The sequence below is a fragment of the Sturnus vulgaris genome, unplaced genomic scaffold (genome assembly GCF_052056855.1).
Source record: "Sturnus vulgaris isolate bStuVul1 unplaced genomic scaffold, bStuVul1.hap1 Scaffold_194, whole genome shotgun sequence".
Lineage (NCBI taxonomy): Eukaryota > Metazoa > Chordata > Aves > Passeriformes > Sturnidae > Sturnus > Sturnus vulgaris.
The window spans coordinates 5331393-5354192 of NW_028276164.1; the positions used below are offsets into that span (position 1 = coordinate 5331393).

At 52.3% G+C, this 22800-nt stretch overlaps 1 long non-coding RNA gene and 1 pseudogene across 1 annotated transcript; both read right to left on the reverse strand.

Moving 5' to 3' along the window:
* Positions 1–363: 363 nt before the first annotated feature.
* LOC148218206 (serine/threonine-protein kinase pim-1-like) lies at positions 364–2278 on the reverse strand (annotated as a pseudogene).
* A 74-nt stretch (positions 2279–2352) lies between these two features.
* LOC148218207 (uncharacterized) lies at positions 2353–14269 on the reverse strand. The gene is made up of 5 exons (XR_015800545.1): positions 14115–14269; positions 13002–13111; positions 5026–5062; positions 2721–4677; positions 2353–2567 (listed from the first exon to the last, which is right to left on the reverse strand). It is a non-coding gene; the product is annotated as an uncharacterized LOC148218207 (long non-coding RNA).
* Positions 14270–22800: the final 8531 nt, after the last annotated feature.

Below are 22800 nucleotides of genomic sequence, written 5' to 3' on the forward strand. Positions count from 1 at the left end.
TGGAATGCACACAGAGCCCTCCCTTGTTTCACTTCTGGAGACACCCAAATGGTGGCCTCAGCTTGAAAGGACAGCTGTTGTTTCAATGTTGCATTTCGTGGCTTGTTAAAGGTCTTCCTACCTGTGCTCCAGCCAGTGCTGGAAGACACAGAGTTCCCATGCAGAAGGAAAGGCAAGGAAAGCTTGAAGAAAGCTGAAGGGAGCACCTAAGGGATTAGCCCTTTTGCCAGGAGGTTGCTTTAGCTGAAGCTGCTGACAAGGAGCAGACTTGACACCCTGCAATGGATTTGTTTGTAGTTGTTTTATTTTTTGAGTCCTGTGTGAGACGTGGGAACTGGGTGCTGCAGAGGCTCCTGAAAGGCATCAGAAATGCCCGGCCCGCACTCAAGGGTGCCAGAAGATCTGCTCCAGCTCTGGCCTGTCCGCGGGGTGCTTGGACAAACACCAGCGGATCAGATGTTCGCACTCTGGGCAGAGAAGCCAGAAAGTGCCGGTCATTTGCAGAAGGCTCCTGCCCAGCTGCCCCCGGCGCCCGCAGGACCCGACCGACTCTGCCCCGTGCGGGAGAGCGGCACGGCGGGACACGGCCACCGCCTTCAGCCACGCGTGCCGCACGGAGCCCGTGGGCACGGGCCGCCTCCCGCGGCCGGCCCTTGAGGGCACAGCGACATCCTGCCCAGCTGTGCGAGGGCCCCGCCGGGCTGAGTGCCGCCATCTGCCAAAGCCTGCCTTCTTGAGGCCGGATACCAACCTGGAGAGAGCTGGAGCCCGAAGAAGAGCTGCCCCGACACGATGTCGCGGTCGTCCCAGAAGGGAAGGCTCCCGCACACCATTTCATACAGCAGCACGCCCAGGGACCAGACGGTGGCCGAGCGGCCCTGGTAGCAGCCAAGGCCGATGCCCTCGGGCGGGCTGTACGCGCGTGTTCCTAGGGGAGACAGGCGGCGCTGTGCAGGCGCAGGCCGCTGCCTTCCAGAGCCTGGCGCCGGCCTCCCGGCTGAGGCAGGGGCTGCGCCGGCGGCCCCGACTTCCCCCGGAGGCCACCGCACGTCCCCCAACCACCTGGCCAAAGCCAAGAAACCATTCTGCAAGGCAAAGAAGGCCAGCGGAGCAGCCCATGCCCTTGCGGGCCAGGCAGGCCGAGGGGCCGGGCCCCGGCTTCTGCAGCCCCCCCTCTGTGGGCAGGGCCGGCAGCCGGCTCCTGGGGAACGGCATCTGCCCCGTGCCACAGGGCAGCCAGCAGCCGGCTGAAGGCCGCAGCCCGCGGCCCGGCAGGGAATGGCGCCGTGCAGTGCCTGGCCCTGGCAGCGGGGCCCGGGCTGGGGGGTCACCGGCAAACCGTGTGTAGGCCCGCTCCTGGAGGAAGGTGCCGCAACCGAAGTCAATGAGCTTCAGGTCATAGGGCACCGGGTCCACGAGGAGGTTCTCCGGCTTGATGTTGCGGCGCAGGACGCTGCAGGCGGTGCACACGGCCTCCAGCACCTGGCGGAAAAGCCAGCGCGCCACCTCCTCGTTCAGGAAGCCCTGCTCTCACAGGAACTGCAGGAGATCCTACGATGGCTTCGGACACTCCATCACCAGGAGGAAGCTGTCAGGCAGCTCAAACCAGTCGAGCAGCTGGATGATGGAGTGGCAGCCAGAGCCCACCTTCTCCATCAGCACGATCTCCATGGGAGCACGGGTGCTGTCGGGCTGTGAGGAGGAGACAATGCCTGCAGCAGGCCTGATGCCGCCCTGTAGCTGCGCTGTCCCCTGCCTGGGATGCCCCGCAGTCTTCCTGGTGCTTTGGCTTCCTGCCAAGCCCCAGAGGATGCTTGCGAGGTGGCCCCTGCCCCAGCCCCAGCCCCGGTCTCTGGCATCCCCAGGCCCGCCATGCTCCAGTTCGCACGCTGAGCCCACGCCCGCCCCGCTCCCCCCCTCCATCCCCTGCCTGTCACTGCCGGGGCCCCGGGCTTATCCCTGCCCACCCCGCCCCGCTCTGCCTTGCTCTGTCCCGCTGGCCGCGCTCACGCACCAGCTCGTCCCACTGCAGTACGCTCTCCCGGGCCACGCGTCTGATGGCCACCTGCAAGCCATCGAGAGAGGGGGGCTGAGCTCAAGCCCTGCCCCTCCTCCCACGCCGGCCGTTGCGGCCACTCACCGGGCTCCCGTCCGAGAGGCGGATACCCGAGAAAATGGTGCCAAAGCCACCGGTCGCCAGCTACGGGCCCAGCTGGTACAGCTCCTGCAGCTGCTTCTTTTGCCCTGTGGCCAAGAGCGAGCCATCAGCCTCGAGCCCAGGGCCCCCTGTTCAAATGTCCACCAGTCAGGCGCGCCGGGCCAGCGCGGGCCACGCTGCTCTCACCTGCTTCCTGCTGCGTGCCGGGCTGCGGCCACTGCGGGGTAGCCGTTGGGCTGGCGAGCGGCACAGCTGGGGCAGGGCAGGGCACGGAGGCGGCTGCAGGAGCCGCGGTGCCAGCGGGGCAGGGCGGCACCGTCGTTGTCCCCGGCGTCACGGGCTGCACTGTGATGTTGAGAACAGCCGGGGCTACAGCCCGAGGCGTCACACAGGGGGGTCCCAGGAGCAGCTGCAAAGAAGACAGGGCTTTTTGAAACCTCTAAAGCCCTTGACGTCACAGCCACTGGAAGTAGCCGTGGTGTCTTCAGGGGCCCTGGCCCGGCCTGGGGATGCCCCTCAAGAGCCCAGGGGAAACCTAAGACAGCTCTTAGGCACATCTCACCTGCTATTAGAGAGGCCTTCGTGGTGGTTGAAGTCTCTCTTGGGGCAGCTTCCTGGAGATGGAGGAACCCCCTTGGTGTCTCGAGGGTTGTCTCCACCACGAGGCTGGGGCTGTTGCCGGCTGGCACAACCGGCACAGCATCCTGGCAGCTGTGGGCCTGCAACTGCTGGCTCCAGGATGCTCGCTGCTCCGCCAGCTGCTCCTGTGAAGGCTCCCCTGGCTCGGGCTGGGCTCCCACTTGGACTTCTGGGCTTTCCTGGCCACGTCAACGGTCAGGGTTGTGCCCAGGTTCTTGACGCCCAGGGAGCTGGGAGACCTGTCCACGGGCTCTGCACCGTCCGCAGGCAGACAGGTCTCACTGCGCCTCTGCAAGGGATGGAGGCTGTCAGAGATTGCAGAGGCTCCTGCCAGGATGGAGGCTCTCTGACAGCCTGAGGTCCCTGCAAGGATGGCAGGTGTATGCTGGGGTGCTGTCCTTACAAGGGTTGAGGCTCTCCCAGGCAGCCTCTCCTAGGATCACACCAAGGAGCAGTGGCCAATGGCCCAGCAGACAGCCACAGTGGCCAGCAGCAGGACAAGCACAATCACTGGCATGTCACTGTCACTCATGGCTCTAGTGCATCCCGTCGCGACTGCAGTGGCAGTGGCGGCTGCTGGCCCCTCTTATATAGCGCCAGCACAGTGATGTCACAGCGCTGTGGCCAGCACATCACAGCCCTGCCTCACCCAGCACTCAGCCCCTTTGTGCCATCACAGCCCAGCACACCTCAGGGATCAGCAGAGCAGATCATGGCTGAAGATGCACGTGGCCAGAGAAAGCCTGGAAGTAAGAAGGCAGGAAGTAAGAACGGGAGCTGAGTCCGTTGCAATGAATCGTTCCCTGGAGCCAATGGCATGTGAGGAGGAGTGCTAGTGCCAGCAGTGTCAAGCCCACAGTTCCCAGGACACTGCAGTATTCCCAACTGGAAACACCGATCATTCTGTACCTGAGCAGATCCTCCAGAGACAAAGGAGACTTGAAGTTCCTCTGCCTCTGGGGAGCTCTCCTGAACTGGCTGTCGAAGGCAGAAAGAGGATTTTGTTAGCAGTTCACTGACTTCTGCAGTGCCTGTGCTCTAAATAAATCAGGATTTGCCAAGGAGCTCTCATGGTGCTCCCACTGCTCTGGTTTTGATTGCCATATGGTTTCTTTCTTGCCAGTGGCTGGCACGTGTTGTGTTTGCATGGGAATGCTGTGGATCAAACATGGCGGGTGCTTTGCTTTCTGCTGAGCAGGGCTTGCCCTCTTCAAGGACTTTGCAGTGTTGCTCGGTGTGATGCCTAGGAGAGGCTGCCTGGAACAGAGGGAGCTGAAGAGTGTTAAAGGAATCAAGGAGGTGTTTACTAAAAGCCCTTCAAAGGATACACCTTGGGCAGTACAAGAGCCCGGCCATGGCTCTACCCAAGATGGACACAAGATGGACGAGTGATTCAAAGGTTTTCACAGCTTTGCTTTCAGGCTTCTCCTGCCCATCTGCATCCTCAGGGATGAGGCTGTTTGTCTCATAGCCGTGGCTCTGAGGGAGCAGGGACGCCTGTCCAAAGGGCTGCCTCCCTCTGCACTCTGGCAGCTCTCACCCAGGCTCTGGCAGGGGTGAAGGCTCTTGCAGAAATATCCCAAGGCTGGAGATCTTCCTCACCCTGTTCCTCCACTGATGATACCACAGAGTTCCCCGCACAAAGGAACGCCACCTTTTCTTCTGGAGGAACTTGTTCCTGCACAACACCAAGGGTCTTCTCCTCTGGCACCACCACAGCATCCTTAAAGCTGTGATTTAGCAAGCCACAGCTCCTGCAAATTGCTGCTCTGTGGCTGCCTGCCAGAAACCCCTTCGGCAATGGCCTTGGCCTCCACTCCTGCTTTCTGCATTTTCCTGGCCGATCTGCTTGCTCAAGGAGGAGCAGGTTCTACCAATACCTGGGGGAAAGAAAACCAAGAAGATTTGGAGTAAGAGAACAAAGAACACTACTCAGTCAAGGCAGGAGAGATGCAAACAAGTTTCCAAAATGGAATAAATAGCACAAATAAGATGATATGGAGAAGAAATTATTCTACAAGCAATTGTGATAGGAAATGAAAGCTAATGTTGCTACTAGGGAATCCATCATGTATATTATTGCCTAGCAGACAGTTTAACGTTTCTACTATTGGCTGTCCAGGCTCAAGCTATTCTAACCTGATAGCCAAAATATTAAAAAAATCTATGTATATTTGGAAGAAAGGCTTCCAGTTCTATTAAGGCTGGGCACTGTGAATCCTTCTTACCTTACAGATGCCCATGGATCTGAGGGTACAGGCAGTCCTGTCTGTCGGTGAAGGGAGACGCGGACACCAATTCGGTCATCAGCAAAGTCTCGTTTATTGATATGTAAAGTGGCAATTAAATACAGTGCTTAATTAGCTCATGCATATTGCAAAAGCTAAGCTCATCATTGGTTGCCTTGCCATTTGCGTCACTATGCTGATTGGCTAAGTTTGTGGCTACACTTTTGCAATTTTATGGCTAGCAGAGTTCTTCTAGTTCTTCTTTTACAGTCTGTCTTTGTTCATCTTATCACAATTCTACGTGCCTTCCCTTTTACTGTGCCCTTGAGGCTGAGGCCTGCTTTGTTAGCCTGACTAAATTGATCTGACTATGGCCTCTCTCTTCTAGCCATTCCTGCACCAGGCTCTCTACACTTCCCCCGTTTTCTTTTTGAGCGAGAAGATTAGTATGCCAAGCCTTGCTAACAGTTTTTTGGATGAAATTTTGCAAGCAAGTTATCAAGCAAGGAAGCAACAAAGCTAAGCATAAGAATACGCCTAAGATCATGATAGCATACTTAATAATGGTCCGAATCCATTTTCCAAGGCCCAGGCTCTTTAGCCATTCATCAATGTCCCAACCATCTTCTTCCTTTAGGTCATGTAGTCTGTTTTGTATGTCTCGTATCTTTTTGTGAATGGATTCAGAGTGGTCAGACAAATTCATGCAGCACATTCCCTCAAATTCCTCACAACCGTGTCCCTGCGCTAGAAGTAGGAAATCGATGGCTGCTCTGTTTTGCAGTACTGCATGGTTAACACTTGAGACATCCCTGGCCATCATGTCTAACACCTGAGAGGTGGTATTGAATTCATTTCTTGCCCAGCACCCCAATTGCTTGGCCAAGGCCATAGCCTTCCTGGCCGCTGCGTGGGGGAGGAGTACAGCAGTTGCTACCTGTCTAAACTCACTCCAAAAGTGTGGTTGCCCTATGTCTGTGCAGTCAAGATCGTGTAAACTGCGTTTTGTTCTATTTGCATTGCTTGCAAGTTGCATGAGAGTAGTTACATTGGGGTGAAACATGGTTAGTTTCCCTAGATAGCAGGGTCCCCCTTGTGGCCTCACTGGAATACCATTCCAGGCACGATCCCCACAAATTAAAAATATTCCTGGGGGTAGTGCTCTTGCCTTTGTGATGTACCTACCGTTACATTTGGGGTAGAGTTGAGTATGAATTGTTGATAGACTAGTAAGAGCTGAATCAAGGGTTGCAAAGTTTTTGTCTTCTAAGGGCATAAAACTAAACCATCCTCCTGCGTTTCTTCCCATTGATGCGTTAGTGCTTCCGAAGAGGTCAATCTCTTCCGGAGGGGAGGCTAAGGTTTTGCCTAAAGCTAGGACAAATTCACATTGCCAGCATCCATCGTGTTGTGAGGGATTACTACTGGGGAAGGTACAACCCTGCAACAAATCGTCATCCCCTTTTGTAGGTAGGTTGCTATCATTAAGATACCCTGCAAACTCTCTTGGCTTCCAGACTGGCAATCCTACAAGACAAGTTTTGAAAGGATTCTGCGCTCCCCCCAAGCTTAAGCAGATTGATTCTTGCTTTGTTATGTTAGCAAATGTTACCCATACATTTTCTCTAGGTGTGTACTCCATTGGAAAAGCATTTGTGTAAGCAAAGTTAGTAAGCATAAGTAGTATAACGAGTATCATTTTCGTTGCTTACGTAGCTTCTTCCTCCTATACTTTGGATTTTCTGCTGCTATGTGCCACTGCTTTACTTTTTCTATGCACTGGTCTAATACTTCTTCTGGGTCGGTACCTGGCTTAACTGGCCCTACCCGAGGGAAAGGCAGATGTGGCACTTTATGCATACACCTGGCAGCAACAATGCGAGATCTTGCGTTGATGCGCTGCCTCCAGAGCCACTTAGTAGTCGCCCATCGGGCCCAAGCTAACATAAGCTGTTCTGGTGCCTCATATACGCTCTGGAGCTGTGCATATGGTACCCCTGCTTCTCCCTCTAGGGCTGCACCCCAGCTTGAACACCTTATATCTTCACCTTGACACTTGGCACACCATAAATTATATACTGTTTGCTGCCTTACCCACGAGCAATCCCCACAGTGCCCACACTTTAAAGCCACCCAAGCCTCACACCACGACCCCCCACATGCACAACATGGACGGTCATTGAGGGGCTGTTCTTCCTCGTAGGCGTGGATCTCAATCCAATCGGCCCAGTCCAATGGTGGTCACTGCAGTGCTTCACGGGCTACGCGGCTATACCGTCCCAGCTCTTGTAAATAGGGCTGCAAGGTCACTGCTAGTTTCTGATGAATTCGTTCCCGGTCGTTTGGTGTCAATCGTATCCCCAGGAATCTTTCCGCCCACTCGGTCATTTAGAATGGGCTTCACCCATCTAGCAGGGACCCAAACTGTTCCTGTGGGAGTAGAAACACAAACATAACCTCTGCCCCAGTATATTACCTCAGCGGGGCCATTCCATACTCCTGTCTTTGGATCCCGGTATTTTACCCACGCTTTTGTGCTTTCTTCCTTGTTACTTTCCCTTTTTCTCTATGCCTAATTGCAGGCGGCTCCGACTCTTCCCCAAACACACACAAAAAATTCATGACATAAAGAACCTTAGCTAACCTTTCTTGTGGATCATCTATGGATTTGTGCTTGAGTAGGTACTGTTTGAGTGTCCCATTGGCTCTTTCTACTATGGCTTGTCCTGTGGGTGAGTGTGGTACTCCTGTGATGTGTTTAATTCCCCAGAGTCTCATAAACTGGCTTACTCTTTTGCCGACATAGGCTGGTCCATTGTCGGTCTTTATTTCCCTAGGCATTCCCATGACTGCAAAGCAACTTGTTAGGTGCCTTATTACATGGATTGCCTTTTCTCCTGTTTGTGCGGTAGCCCAAATGTACTTGCTGTAGGTGTCTATTGTGACGTGTACGTATTTGAGCCTACCAAATTCTGCTACGTGTGTAACGTCCATTTGCCAAATTTCATTACTTTCTAGACCCCGAGGATTTACCCCACACCCAAGACCCACCCCGCTATTATGATGACTGCAGGTGGGACAGGCTCTCACTATTGCTTTAGCTTCTTGTATGCCTATTTTGAACTCGCGCACCAATCCCTTAGCATTCTGGTGAAATCGTGTGTGTGACTCTCTTGCCTCAATCCCCCTATCATCTGCTACATTTATAACCAATCTATCTGCCCTGGCATTGCCCTCACCCAAGCCTACATCCCACTTGTGGCTTCTGATGTGTATGATGCAATAAGGCTTAAACCTTGCCCCTACTGCTCGCTTTAGCTGCAGTAAGAGTTCATAGAGTCTTTTGTTCTGCACCTCTTTCACAGAGGCGTCTTCAATTCTCTGTGCTACTCCTGCAACATAAAACGAGTCAGTGACCACATTCAAAGGCCCTTGCAGTTCACTTAGTGCCCACACAACAGCAAGCAATTCCAATGTTTGTAAACTGTCCTCTGGAGCAGCGTCTATTATCTGCTTTTTCCATCGAGGGCCTTCTTTCCAGGTGATGGCTGCCCTCCTCGATTTCTTTCCGGCATCTGTGAATGCTGTGATGGCACCCGCTATCGGCTGTTCCGATCGTGTTGGCTTTAATACCCAGTCCCAATTTCCTAACCACTGAAGGTGACGTGGTGTCAGTGATCCTGTGTTGACTGCTGCTCCAGCTTCCAGCAAAGCCGTTTGAAAATCCTCAGAGTTGAGGAGGTACCAATCTAAGTCCTCCTTTTTCATGGGTAGGTGGATTGCGGTCGGGCCTGTTCCGGTGATTTCCAGAATCCTTACCCGACCCTTACGAATCAAGGTAGCTACTTGTTCGATTTTTGTACTGATTGTCCTTTTTGCTTGTAAAGGTGGGGTTATCCACTCTAGTACCTGTATCTCCCCCGTTTTCTTTTGTGTCTGTGTAAGTGCTCCAAGTAGATGATCAGGAGTATTCCAAATGGTGAGGTCTATAGGTAATGATACATCTCGGCGGGAGACAAATCCTTCATTGACGCAGCGAATAATGCCATTGAGAGCGTCTTTTTGTTGTGGTGTCATGGTTACAGGTGTGGTTGGATCGGTCCCCTTGAGCAGTGGCCTGAGGGATTCTAGCAGAGAGTTGGGTATCCCAACAATTGGTTTGAGCCACTGTAGATCTCCTAGTAAGCGTTGTGCTTCATTTAGATTGGTGATTTTTGTTGCAATTTGAAGTTTTTGCGGCCGTACGATTTGATTTGTAATAGTCCATCCCAGGTACTTCCATGGTGTAGATTGCTGTATCTTTTCTGGAGCTATCATGAGAGATGCTTTTGCTAAGGTGTTTCGAATTTCCTGCATTTGAATATCTGTAAATGCTATTTTTTGGGCGAATAGGATGTCATCCATGTAGTGGTAAATAATTGTGTCGGGCCATTTTAGTCTTAGGGGTTGCAAGGCCGCATCAACATATAATTGGCACAAAGTAGGCGAGTTTTTCATACCTTGTGGGAGAACAGTCCATTCATATCTTTTGTCAGGTTCCCCCCTGTTAATTGCCGGTAGGGTAAATGCAAATCTTTTTGTATCCTGGGGGTGTAAGGCTATAGTAAAAAAGCAGTCTTTTAAATCAATAATTAAAAGAGGCCAATGTTGTGGGAGCATGGCTGGATTGGGAAGTCCCGGTTGTAATGCTCCCATTGCTTCCATTTGATCATTTACTGCTCTTAAATCATGCAGAAGACGATATTTCCCTGATTTCTTTTTAATTACAAAAATTGGCGTGTTCCATGGGCTTGTGGAAAGTTTTAAATGTCCTTGTTGAAATTGATCTTCCACGAGTTGATGTGCTTGTATTAGACTTTCCCTTTTTAGAGGCCATTGCTTAACCATTACCGGTTCATTGGTAGTCCAGGTGATTGGGATTGGGAAAGTCCAAGCAATGGCAATTACCCCAAAGGGTGCTCGTTGGATAGAACGACCCCAAGCTGAGCTAAAATGTCCCTTCCAATTAGACAATGTACCATGGGCGGTAATGCAACTACTGATAACACAGTTACCAAGTCCTGCCCATCTATAGTAACCCTTATTGGGGGCGTTTTCTTTGCGAGGGTGAACCCTCCGACGCCCGTCACGGTATCCGTGGTTTGTAATGATGGCCAATCACAGGGCCATTTTTCTGGAGAAACAATGCTGGTATCTGCTCCAGTGTCTAAAAGTCCCATCATTTTTATTGTACGTCCTGCATAGGTGAACCTCACCTCCTTTTTGGGTCTAGTATTGAGATCCATTGTGAGCAGAGCAACACCAGAGGATCCAAAACCTTGGTCCTTGCGCGGGGTTTGTGTTTGTGGTTGAACACCCCGGCTTAACTGTGGAAGTGGAATAAATTGAGCAATACGTTGATTTGCCTCAATCGTTAGAGGAGGAAAAGGAGTATAGACTATTATTTGTATTTCCCCAGTGTAGTCTGCATCGATGACACCTGGTAGCACAAACAGTCCTAAAATGGAGCTCGATGAGCGTCCCACTATTAGTCCTCCAAAAACTTGTCCTTTAATAGTTACTGGGCTTTGTACTCCAGTTGGGACTTTAGCGGGGCGTGTTGTTAATAATGATGTTTTTATTGCGGCTGCCAAGTCGAGTCCCAGGCTCCCTGTTGTGGCTGGTTGCAGACAGGAGATGGCGCTGATGCTACGGCGGCTACTTCTGTCTGGGCGCGGCTGCCGGGCGCGCTCCGCCTGGAGTTTCCCGATTTGCGGCGACAAGCTGACGTGTTGTGCGTGTTGTTTTGGCAGTTCTGGTACCACACTCCTGAGGCTCGGCAGTCTCGTCGAAAGTGGCCCCCGTTTCCGCATCTAAAGCATCGCGCCGAAGGAGGTCGGTGGTTGTTCGCTGCGGCCGGTGCTGCTGTGGAAGCACGGAGCGGGGCAAGAGCAGCTAGCACCTGCGACTGTGTGGATTCAGCTTGTTTCTGCAGCCCTAAGCCTATTTCTTTTAGTACATTAATTAAGAAAACCTGCGACCCTGATGGCTGCAGCGCCATTCTTTCTAATGCTTCTTCTATCGTCCAATTAGCTCCCAGAGTTGACAATACCCTCTTTGTTGCCTCATTGCTATTTTGTAACGCACATTGCTTTAACATCGCCCCTCTCATATACTCTGGAACTCCTGCCCTGTCGATAGCAGCGGTAGCCTTATCCACAAAGTCCCCAAAGGATTCTTCCCTTCCTTGTTTTATTCCCATATACATGGGTATACCTGAGCTATCTTTCACCTGATCAATAGCAGTTCTTACGATACGCATGGCTTCTCTAACCCTGTCGGCCCCCGGGAGTAACTGAGTTTCTGACCTGCGAAATGCGCCCACTCCCATTAACTCATCTGCTGTAATTCCGGCTAAGGGATCACCCTGACCCCTTTGTACCGCAACTGCCTCGGCAACAAGAGCTTGCCAGTGAGCATTAAACAGCATCTGCTGATGTGGTGTGAAAATCAATTTAGTTATGCTTTTTAGATCATTTGGCAGTAATAAATATGTGTCGAATAGATAGTCTAGCATTTGCTTAGCTGGCTCGCTGCGAAAACCGAACTGACTCACTGTCTGTCGTAACTGTGCTAGCAACTTCCAATCAAGTGGTTCATACTCTCCCACTTGTACAGCTTGTCCTTGTTGGTTTACTCCCTGTGTGTATGTTACAGGAAAGGTCCAAACTTTGACTGCGCTCACAGCGGCGTCATCCCCAGTTTCCAGGCCGTGTCTAGCTAGCATATTCCACGCCTCCCTCCTCTGCCTTGCCACTTCCCCCCGCAGGTCGCTTTCCGCCCTAGGGACAGGATTTGGCTCACTGGCAGGTTTAGGGATGCTAGGTTCAGGCCGGCAAGGGGATTTTACGCCGCAAGGTTGGGATATTTCGCCCTCTGCAATTGCCTCCGCTGCTTTGGCAGCGTTATTCCCCAGTTCTTCTGAGGGGGGTGCAGAGGGCCAAGTGCAACTAGCCCCATCGGCCATTCCTGCCACGTCTCTAAGAATAGGTATTTCAACCCTTCTTGTGCTTGGTGCAAGGGGCTCATTATCGCCATACTGAGCATTTCTTTTATATGCCTCTACTGCCTGCTGTGCCGCCCTTTTCTCCGCCTGTTGCTTCAGTAGTGCGTTATGAACTACCTGCCAGATTTTTCCCAACTTCTTTGCCGTCTTATCATCTTCTAATACTGCCTCCCACAGTACATCCCCTAACTTACGCCACTCATTTAACTCATGCACACTATGAGGGTTAGTGAATAAGCCTTTAGCATAACCCCAGGCTAACAACCCCGGTATGTCCTTCCTGGGATTAAGCTCTTTTAGCCCTATCTTATCTATATGTGCTATAAATAAATCATATGCTGCTTGCCTGTCCATTTTTTACCGTCGGCGCCGTTGCAACTCTCCGGCTTCGGCAGCACGTATGGCCCAGGACCACCTCTGTAGCTCCTGAGGGTGTCTTTCCTACGTCGTTTGACACCGACCCGGTTGCATCAGGCCCCAAGCTCAACTTCACTGAGCGTGGCGCGTTCTCCCCCGTTTTTCTTTTTAGGCACGGAGGGACAGCGTCGGGGTCACCATTTGTCGGTGAAGGGAGACGCGGACACCAATTCGGTCATCAGCAAAGTCTCGTTTATTGATATGTAAAGTGGCAATTAAATACAGTGCTTAATTAGCTCATGCATATTGCAAAAGCTAAGCTCATCATTGGTTGCCTTGCCATTTGCGTCACTATGCTGATTGGCTAAGTTTGTGGCTACACTTTTGCAATTTTATGGCTAGCAGAGTTCTTCTAGTTCTTCTTTTACAGTCTGTCTTTGTTCATCTTATCACAATTCTACGTGCCTTCCCTTTTACTGTGCCCTTGAGGCTGAGGCCTGCTTTGTTAGCCTGACTAAATTGATCTGACTATGGCCTCTCTCTTCTAGCCATTCCTGCACCAGGCTCTCTACACCTGTCCAAAGGGCTTCTTCCTTCTCCAGTCCAGCAGCTCTCACCGAGGCTTCGGTGTTTCAGTGTTTTTTTCTTCAGCAAGTTTTTCTCCTGATGGGCTGCCATGATGTCCTTTAGGAAAGAAAACATGAATCCTATTACTCCAGCTGGTTCTTGGTAATTCTTATGCCTCTACAAGAGAATCATGAATAAAAGTTACTAAAATCAATTGTATAGCCTTCAGACCACGTGAAATTTGGGGGTGGAGGAGAGGAAGCAAAAATGGTTTATCAATTTTCTATGAACTTACATTCAGTAAAACATAAACAAAAGACTGATATTATAGTAATCCATTAAACTTCTTGCTAACTGGAAGTTTCTTTGAGGATGTATAGTCAATATATGGCTTATTATTTACACTTAAAGGCAAACGGGAAAAAAAGCTCCGCCACGTTCTCATAAACCTTTGAAAATAAATTTCTATAACTTAACTGCCTCGCTGAATTCAAGAAATTGCTACTGCAGTAACATAACCTGTACTGTACCTTGTCAATTGGATGCTTTTGCAGCAGAGTCCTTGCTCCATATATGTAATCTACACCATAGAAAACATTTTATAATCCTACCTAAGTGAAAAACCAATGGGAATGGAGAATTACTTTCTCAGCAACACCTAATTCCCCATGTGGAACATGCTCTGTACCTTTCTTTCAATCTGATCAAACACTTCTTATGGTAAAGATCATCATCCTATAATTGGAAACTATGGACTGATTTCCCTGTTTGATGTGCCTCATTACCACAAACCTGATCCATCACCAGGACAATGACTGAGCCTGGCCATACCTTCTGCATCCACCACCTCCACTGGCAACCTGTTCCAACGCCTGAGCACCCTAACAGCAAAAATCAAACTTTAATATGTAATCCGAATGTCCACTATCTCATCTTATGGCCACTTCCTCTCGTAGCCATGTAAGCTTCTTTTCAGAAGTGATGAGAGGAGAAGGTGGCTCGTCGTTCCTCTTTGCCGACACGGCTGGCTCCCTCCCAGGCCCGGTCGCACACAGGAAGGAACGCAGCATCCACGGGCCCGAGACCACGACGCGAGAGGCAGTCGTTAGGGGCCACTCACCGGGGCTCACTCCTTCGCTGGGGCCGATCCCTCTCTCGACAGGTGCCAGTCCCTCTCTCGCCCGGGGCCGGTTCCTCCCTCGCCGGGGGTCGGTTTCTCTCCCACCGGGGGTCGGTCCCTTCCCCACCGCACTCCGCTCCCCCACGCCGCCCCGGCCGCCGCCGCTCCCACGCTGCCGCACCAACGGCCCCTCAGCCGGGCCCGGCCCCTCCGGGCCCCGCCCCCGCCCACCGGCCCCAGCCAATCCCCGCCCGCCCCGCCCGTCCCACGGCTCCCCATTGGTGGCCGAGCAGCGCGAGGGGCGCAGGCCCCGCCCCCGTGGCGGTGCTCGCGCCCAGGGTTCGGCCGTCACCGGGGCAGCGGCGGAGCGGGGCCCGCGCGCAGCGGCCGTTCCTGCAGGGCTGCGCTGCGAGCTCCGACAGCAACAACAGCGGGGGCAGGAGGCGCTTCGGCCAGCGGGCACGAGGGATCCATAAATAAACCCCAACGTTCTGCAAGAGTGGGAACGGGTGTCCAAAGAAATAGCTTACACCTGCACTTGGGTTACAACATCCCCCTGTAGGGCTACGGGCTGGTTACTTCAGGCGGCCACAGAGCCCTTAAGGGGAACTGGGCTGACTTGACTTGTTACGAAAGCGGCCAAAGAGTCCCGAAATCAGACTGGGCCTCCTGGAATTGTTACTAAACTGTCCACATTCCACTGATCGTTCCCCGCAGTTTCCAATCATCCCACAGAAAAAGACCTCGAGGTGCTGGCCCAGAGCTGCCGAACACGAGCCCAGGTGTGCCCAGGTGGCCAAGAAGGACAATGGCATCCTGACCAGTGTTAGCAATAGTGTGGCCAGCATGACCAGGACAGTGACTGCCCCCCTGTTCTGGGCACTGCTGAGGTCTCACCTTAATCCTGGGGTCAGTTTTGAGTTCCTCATTACAAGAAAGACTTTGAGGTGCTCGAGTGTGTGCAGAGAATTGAGCTGGGGCGGGCTCTGGAGCACAAGTCAGATGAGAAGCGGCTGAGGGAGATGGGGGCTCAGCCTGCAGGAAAGGAGGCTCAGGGAGGACCTTCTCTCTTTCTCTCCAACTCTCTGGAAGGATGCTGGCTTAGGAGGGATTCCTAGTGATAAAGTATCTGTCCCATGACCCTTTGTGACAAAAAGATGGTCACTGTGTTTTTAGGATTTGAGAACCAGGAAACCTTGAGGAGGACAGAGGGGTTTGCTCTCAGACACGAGTTTTTAAAGGCTGCCTAGGCAGTTTCACATTGTGCTAAAGGTGTACACTCTGCACGAGACTTTGTGGGGGTGGGTCCTGCCTGTCAGAGTCTGGAAAAGGTAATCTTTTGTGAGACATCCTGAGGGGCTGGGAATGTGTGCTAGGAGTAGATCAGATCTCTGGGAAGGTAGTGCTCTGCTCCACGATGTCTGTCAGTCATGGCACACTGGAGGCACCCAAGTGGCCAAGAGACCAGAAATCCCTCCTGGGAGGAAGGCCCAGGATGGGCTGAAAAGGTTTGGGGCCACCATAAGGAAGAAGGATCACCATAAGGCAAGCACATGATCCTTTAGCCGTACCTTCATCTTGGAGTTTTACATCACTGGGACCCAGGACTCTGTAGATAGATGTCTGTTTTTCTGTATCTTTCCTGTCTTTCTGGTTTCCTCTTTCTTCTCTCTTACGGAAGGTAACATCAAATGAGTGTAAAGATTTTCTATGATCATTAGGTGAAGTCTATGCTGTGATAAGTACTGTTATGTTTACACTTTTGACAATGTTCCTTAATTTTCTCTAGTTGGCTTTTAAACTTTTTGCCAGTTGGCCAGTAAACCGTGTGCTTTTTACCTCCTGAGAATATCTGGTTGGGATTTTCTCCTTTGCGCCTACCTAGAGCAAAAGAATCTTGGTTTAATCCTGGAATTCAGTGACTGGGGTGCAACCCTGGCTGCTTCCCTTCCATCAGTGGATCAGGGCAGTCGGTTGCATGGTTGCTGCGGGAGCTTTTGTGCATTCGGCTTCGGGACTTTGCTACGCTGCAATTCGGCAATGGGATCCAATGTGCCTGCTTTCCCTGCCTCCCTGCTGCTCGGGAATGCAGAGAATGGGCTATCTTTCCATTTTGGTGACATTTTCACAAAGCTAAGTTCATTAAGATTTGAATTCTACCCTTTTCTTCTCAAGCAGGGCATTCCTCTGTCTTTAAGTACAAAAGCAACAAAGTCATTATAGGTAACAGTGGCAGAATATGCTATTGCTGTTACTGTCACAGGGACTCCCAGCTCACTTCACCGGCTCCTCTCTGTTATCGCTGCCCAGTGAAGAAGAGTCACATTTTCTTTGTCTGGCAGTCGAACATCATATCCTGCTTCTACCAGTTCTTTGCATCGCTCTGGCATTCCACACCCTAAATGAGACAAAACTGATTTACTTATCATTTTGTTCAATATCCTCCAGTTTGGAGACAGTTGCATCCAACAGAAAAAATCCATCTCAGGAAGCATCATCCAGCAGTTCCTACTTGAGCAAATTCCACGTTGCATTCAAAGGAAGCCTTGTAAAAAGGGTGAGGCTGTGCCCTGAGGAGTCGATGTTTCAATTTAACAAATCTGCCTGAAACGCTTTTGGTTTATTTACAATAGTAGCCGTGATTTTTCTTCTTCCACTACAGGGAGAAAATGAAACTGAAAATGTTTCCTTTGTAAAAATGGAAGCTTTGTAACAATGGACATCACACTCCTGGTGAAAATGTGTCATGGCCTTTGGAGAATTGGCAGTCACAGCTCACAGGACATTAGAAAAGGGATAATTATCACTCCCAGCTCAGCCTCCAGAGCCGGGCTGACACACAGAGCTCTTGCCACCCCCTCACGGTGGGGTCCTGGCTGGAAGGATCACAGCTCGGGTCAGGCCTTTGGGTAGAGACCTGGAGAGACATTCAGGGTACAAAAGGGTTGGCAGCTCTCATAAAAGATAAGAAAAAATAAAGAGCATGTGCATTTATAAAAAAAAATTCCCCAAGCCCTATTTTGGCAGGTCAGGGCAGTAGACAGAAGGTGGCACAGATTTGTAGTTGTTACATTCCTGCAACTCGACCTGTTACTGTGCTTTCCATCTCTGTCAGTTGTTTATAGGGTAAAGGAAGATATTTGGGGGGGCACAATGGGTCCAACACCATGGGAGCAACCTCAGGACCTCAACAGCTTTCAGTTATGAATGATCAGGAAACCTGAGAGACAAAGTCAGACTTTTTTCTTCTCCTGAAGGTGGAGAAGGGAAATTCAGAGCTGACAAAAATATACCATATTGGGGTGATCAACTGCAGGGAGAACTCTCCCTTGCTGCTCAGGAGATGTGTCTTGGTTTGAAAGTCTGCTAGGGAAAGCAGGGCCCTCTCTTGAAATGGAGAAAATAAATCCATTCCCTCTGAATTAGTATAATTTTGAAATTAAGAGGCTCTCAGGCAATGATATGGAGATAGGAATAACAACAACTATGAAATTAACAACAAACAGAACAGGAGGCCAGTTCCAGTCTCTGGGCCACGGGCACTTTCCCCTTTGGTGCAGTTGCTGTCACAGCTGGCAGTGAGCTCTGGCAGGCTCCTGATGGGCAGGTGCGACGATCCCCGTGCGGCTGCAGGGGCACTGGGGTGATGGCAGCTGTGTCCCAGATGGGAAGGGATGGAGGAGAGGCAGGATGCTGGGAAAACAGCAAGCTGAAGCAGGAGGGCGTCCAAGCAGGGCTGCGGGGTCCAAAACAGAGAGGCAGCTCCCGGCGTTGGGATGGTGGGGGGTAGCAATGACCTTTCTGCTCCGAGAGCCAAAAGCGAGCGAGAGCCAGCAACTGCCCCCACCCTCCTTTACCTGCTTCCAATCTCACCGTGTTCCCCCTTTCCTTCCACCCCTACCTCCCCCAGCCCTCTAAGAGAAACTCCCAAAATACCAATGAGGCCCCGCCTCCCTCTGTCACTAGCCATCACTGCTAAGACCTAGTCATCAGTGCTTCTTAGCATGTCAATGAGAAAAAAATTCCACAGGCAGAGAGGAAAGGGAAAAACCAACCCCCAACAGTCATGGTCATCTCATGGTCGTTCTCATGCTCGTCTTGTGGTCAGCTCATGGCCACAATCATGTGATGTTCATGTCAGGATCATAACTGAGTCATCGTCATGGCCATCTCATGGTCATGTGTAGCAATGAGGAACAGACACACGGACTTGATTGCTTGCTCCGAAGAAGATCGTTTATTGGAACCAACCGAGCCTTTTTATACTCGAAACTTAACCCAAACTTTACTGAAACAAGCCCGCATTGGCTGCCTGTCACTGCGGTGTCGCTGTTGCCGTGTCCCTTTACTCAGTCAGCTCTCTGATCATGTGGTGTCCACGCATCTCCCCAGCCCATCACTGCCTCACACATGAGGTGACCACCAAGCCACTCTCCGGCCATCTGACCCGCAGCTGAGCCCTTCCCAGAGTGCCCGCACCCGCAGGGAGCGCAGGGCTGGATTTGGCCGCCAGAGAGTTGGTGACCCTCGTGAGATCCTCGGTGCATTTAGTTCCTACAGGAGTGTGGGCACCGCTGGGAAATGATCTGCATGCCTTGTTAATTGGATGTTCTTCCACCGCTAGCCTGGGACAGGATCTCTCCCGGTCCTCCTCTCAACTCCCGGGCCTCTCCTCAGCCAATCAGAGAAGGCACCAAAATAATTGAGCCAATCAGAGCGCGCGGCGCTGATGACTCCTCAGGCAGTCCCAGAGCGCCCAGAGCTCCTCACCTGGACTCCACCCGCGCCCCGCCCCCAGCGCCCCCCGCCAGGAGAATTTGGGGTGGGGAGTATCATGTTTTATCTTTTATTCTTCCAGAGCCAGGATTAAATGCTCTAGAGACGGAATTTCATGTTTGGACTCAGATATTTATTAATTCTTATCTATATTACAGTGAGTTCTACAGCACTTCTAGCTAACAGGCTAAAAATGGACACGTATCTCTCTCTCTCTCTACAAGGCCTTTTAAGGGCCAATCTGTCCAATTAAGAACACACAGCTAAATTCTTTTTACTTTTAACCCAACAACCAATCACCTGTGACCTGCAATGTGGAATTTTCTATCCAATTACAAAAGTACCACCTAGACCCGTGAAGAAGGTGAAAAAGAAAGAAAACTCCACCCTAAAACCTCCATCTTGTTTTATATGTATTAATATAGTCTAAACCCACAAATTCTAAATTTTACACCATGGGCCATTACACACTTCTATTCAAACTACACACCAGTGATCCCAGTTCTATCATACAATTCTGGAAAGCTTCTTCACAGCCTCAGGTCAAAAGCAGTGTTTTCCTGGGGGTCAGTGCCTGTCAGCAGAGAAAGCCCAAACCCCTCAGTTTCCAGAGTTCCAACAGGGGGAGGTGTCAGACCCTGCCCGGCGCTGGCCATGGGGCGTGTGGCGGGGACCCGGAGCTCTTGGCTACTGTGGGCTGCTGGGGGGCTGCTGGGGGGAAACCCCCGGACCTGTGTCCTGCACACACAGCGCTGTTCCAGGAGATGGTTTAGTCCGAGTGTCACTTCATTCACGGCACCGACCGGCTGAGGTTCGTGGAGAGGAACATCTCCAAGCGGGAGCAGTTCCTGCACTTGGGCAGCGATGTGGGGCTGCACGTGGGGACACCTCCTTTGGGGACAAGGCTGCCAGGCACTGGAACAGCGACCCGCAATGGATGGAGTACAGACGGGCTGCGGTGGACAGGCACTGCCGGCACAACTACGAGTTGTCCAGCCCGTTCCTCGTGGAGCGCAGAGGTGAGCGTGGGGCAGAGCGTGTCCCCTCGGGCCCTGCCCTGGGAATGACCCTGGAGCCCCTCAAAACCTCCCTGGGAATCACCCGAGACACGTCAGCCCTTCTTGTGCTCATTCCCATGGCTTCCTGCACCCTCACCCCAAGTCACTCCGGTGGCTCTCCCAGTCCATCCCAGTCTCTCCTGCTGTCCTTACAGTCCTTACCCATGTCACCAGAGTATCTCCCAATTCCTCTCAGTCCACAGGTATTCCATTCCCTGTCCACTCCCAGTATTTCTAATTCCAATCCGGGACCTCCACCCTCTCTCCCAGTGCCTTCCCAGTCCCTTCCAGTCTGTTCCAAGTCCTTTTCAGTCCAATTCCAGACCGCTACCCTCTCTCCCATTATCCCAATCCACTCCACTCTCTCCCAGTGTTCCCCCACTCTCTCCAATTTCATTCCCAGTCCTTCAAAGTGCCACACCAGCCCTCCTTCACCTCTCCCAGTTCCCACCAGCTTATCCCAGTGTTCCCACTCTCTCCCAGCGCCACTCAGTGTGTCCATCTCGCTGCTTCCCTCGAGCTCCCAGCCCGGCCCCGGCTGCCTGCTCTGCTCCCTGATGGATTTCTACCCTGCCGACATCCAGCTGAGCTGGTTCCAGGGCCAGCAGGAGCTCTCGGGACACGTGGTGGCCACCAACCTGGTCCCCAATGGGGACTGGATTTCTACCAGCTCCTGGTGCTGCTGGAAACCCCCCCCGGCACGGGGTCAGCTCCAGCTCCAGGTGGAGCACGTCAGCCTGGAGCACCCCCTGAGCCGGCACTGGGGCACGGCCCGGACTCCACAGTGTGGGGGGAGTGGGGAGGCACTGGGGGGTCTGGGAGGGGATTGAGGTGTGCTGGGAGTAACAGGGAGAGAGTTTGAGATAGCCTGGTTTAAACTGGGAGTAAGGCTGAGGGTTTTAGAATGGCTGAGGTGTCTGAAGGATGTTGGGGAGGGTGGGATGGGGTTCCGGGGATCCTGGTGGGCACTGGGAGGGAGTCTGGGGATGCTGGGTGTAACTGGGAGGGATTTGAGTTTGCCTGGAGGGGATGGAAGATCAGGGATGGAAAAGCAGGGGTTGGAATGAGGTTGGTCGAGCTGGAAAGAGACTGGGAGGAGATTTTAAGGGGTCCTACGTGGGCTGGAGGCAATTGGGAGGGTGCTTAGAGGGGTTTCGGGTATCTATGACAGGTCTGGGGGGGTTCTGACACTTGTGAACCCCCAGAGATGTTGCCAGACACCATCGACACCAAGGTGCTGATGGGGATTGGGGGCTCCGTGGTGGGCTTCATCTTCCTGGCACTGGAGTTCGGCTTCTACCTGTGCAAGAAGGTGAGAGGGGGTCCTAACAAGTCGTGTGCCCCCTCCTCCAGAGCCTGTGTGCTCCCCCTGGGGAACCCCGGCTCAGTGTTACCCCCTTTTCTCTGCCCACAAAGCTCCTGTCCCAGCAGCCGCTGCAGACCCTGCCCAGGTGGGGAACACTGGGTGCTGCGGGTCTGCCCGGCAACCGGTGAGTCATCACAGCTGCTCTCTCTCATTGGCTGAATTTCTCCATCGCATTCTCTGATTGGATGAGGAGAGGCCCGCGAGTTGAGAGAAGGAACAGGAGAGATCCCGCCCCGAGCACCGGCACGGGAACAACAGAGCCAGCCTGGGCACAGCGAGGGAATTTATTACCAACCAAATCACAGCAGGAAAGGAAAAGAGAGAGAAATCTCTTCAACTCCTTCCCCCCACCCAACAGGGATCACCGGGACCAAGGATCACCAGGGCTCTGCCCAGTGGGAGTCACTGGGGATCATCCAACACCGATCCTCCCATGGGGGATGGAGCTGGAGCAGAGCCCAGACCCACACTCGGGGCACTCACAGGGCTTCCCTTAGTGGTGACTCCGTTGGTGTTGGGTCAAGGCTGAACTCCTGGAGAAGCTCTTCCCACACTCAGGACACTCGTAGGGCCTCTCCCCAGTGTGGATGCGCTGGTGTCTTCTCAGGTCAGAGCTCCATCCAAAGCTCTCCCGACATTCCAAGCAGGTGTAGGGCCGTTCCCCTGTGTGGATAACCTGGTGCTGCATCAGATAAGAAAAAGTGCTGAAGCTCTTCCTGCATTCCCCACACTCATAGGGCTTTTCCCTAGTGTGGATCCTCTGGTGTAGGATCAGCTGGGACCTGTAGCTGAAACTCTTCCCACATTGTAAGCATTTGTGGGGCTTCTCCCCTCCAGGAGGCTTCTCCACCAGCTCTGAGCTCCATCTGGATCTCCAGCAGCCTTCCCGTCTCAGGGAGGGTCTTTTTCCCTCGCAGCTCCCTGGGCTGGATTTGCCACCCAGCTTCCTGTGGGATCCCTGGGACTTTTCTACCTCCTCCATCCATCCACACCTTGGGAATGACAAATCCTGGTTTGGAGGGAAACACAAGAGAGCACCTTGGGCTGAGGGTTCCTCCTTCCAAAGTGCAACTCAGGAAGTCATTGGGCATATTGTGTCTATAAGAACCCCCAAAACACAATGATTCAGCACAAAAATTATTGAAACATCAAGACACAGATCAAAAACTCCCCAAAAAGCAAGTTTCAGCCCAAATCCCCTGCAAAATATAAAGATTCAGCCCCTGCAAAAAATCAAAGCACCAACATTTAATCCAATAAAGCTCACAAAGACCAAGATTCACCCCTGTGAAAATCATGCATGGTCCTCTTCAGTCACCTGCTGCATGTGGGGAGACAACGCTCCTGGGGCTGGGGCAGAGGCAGCAGATAAAGGAAGAGGTGGAACCTTGTGGTGTTTACTGATTCTGCTTCTCCTCCTCCTGTGTCCCTACTCCGTCTCACGCTCCTCTTCCTCCTACTATTCGTCCTCCTCCCGCACAATCCC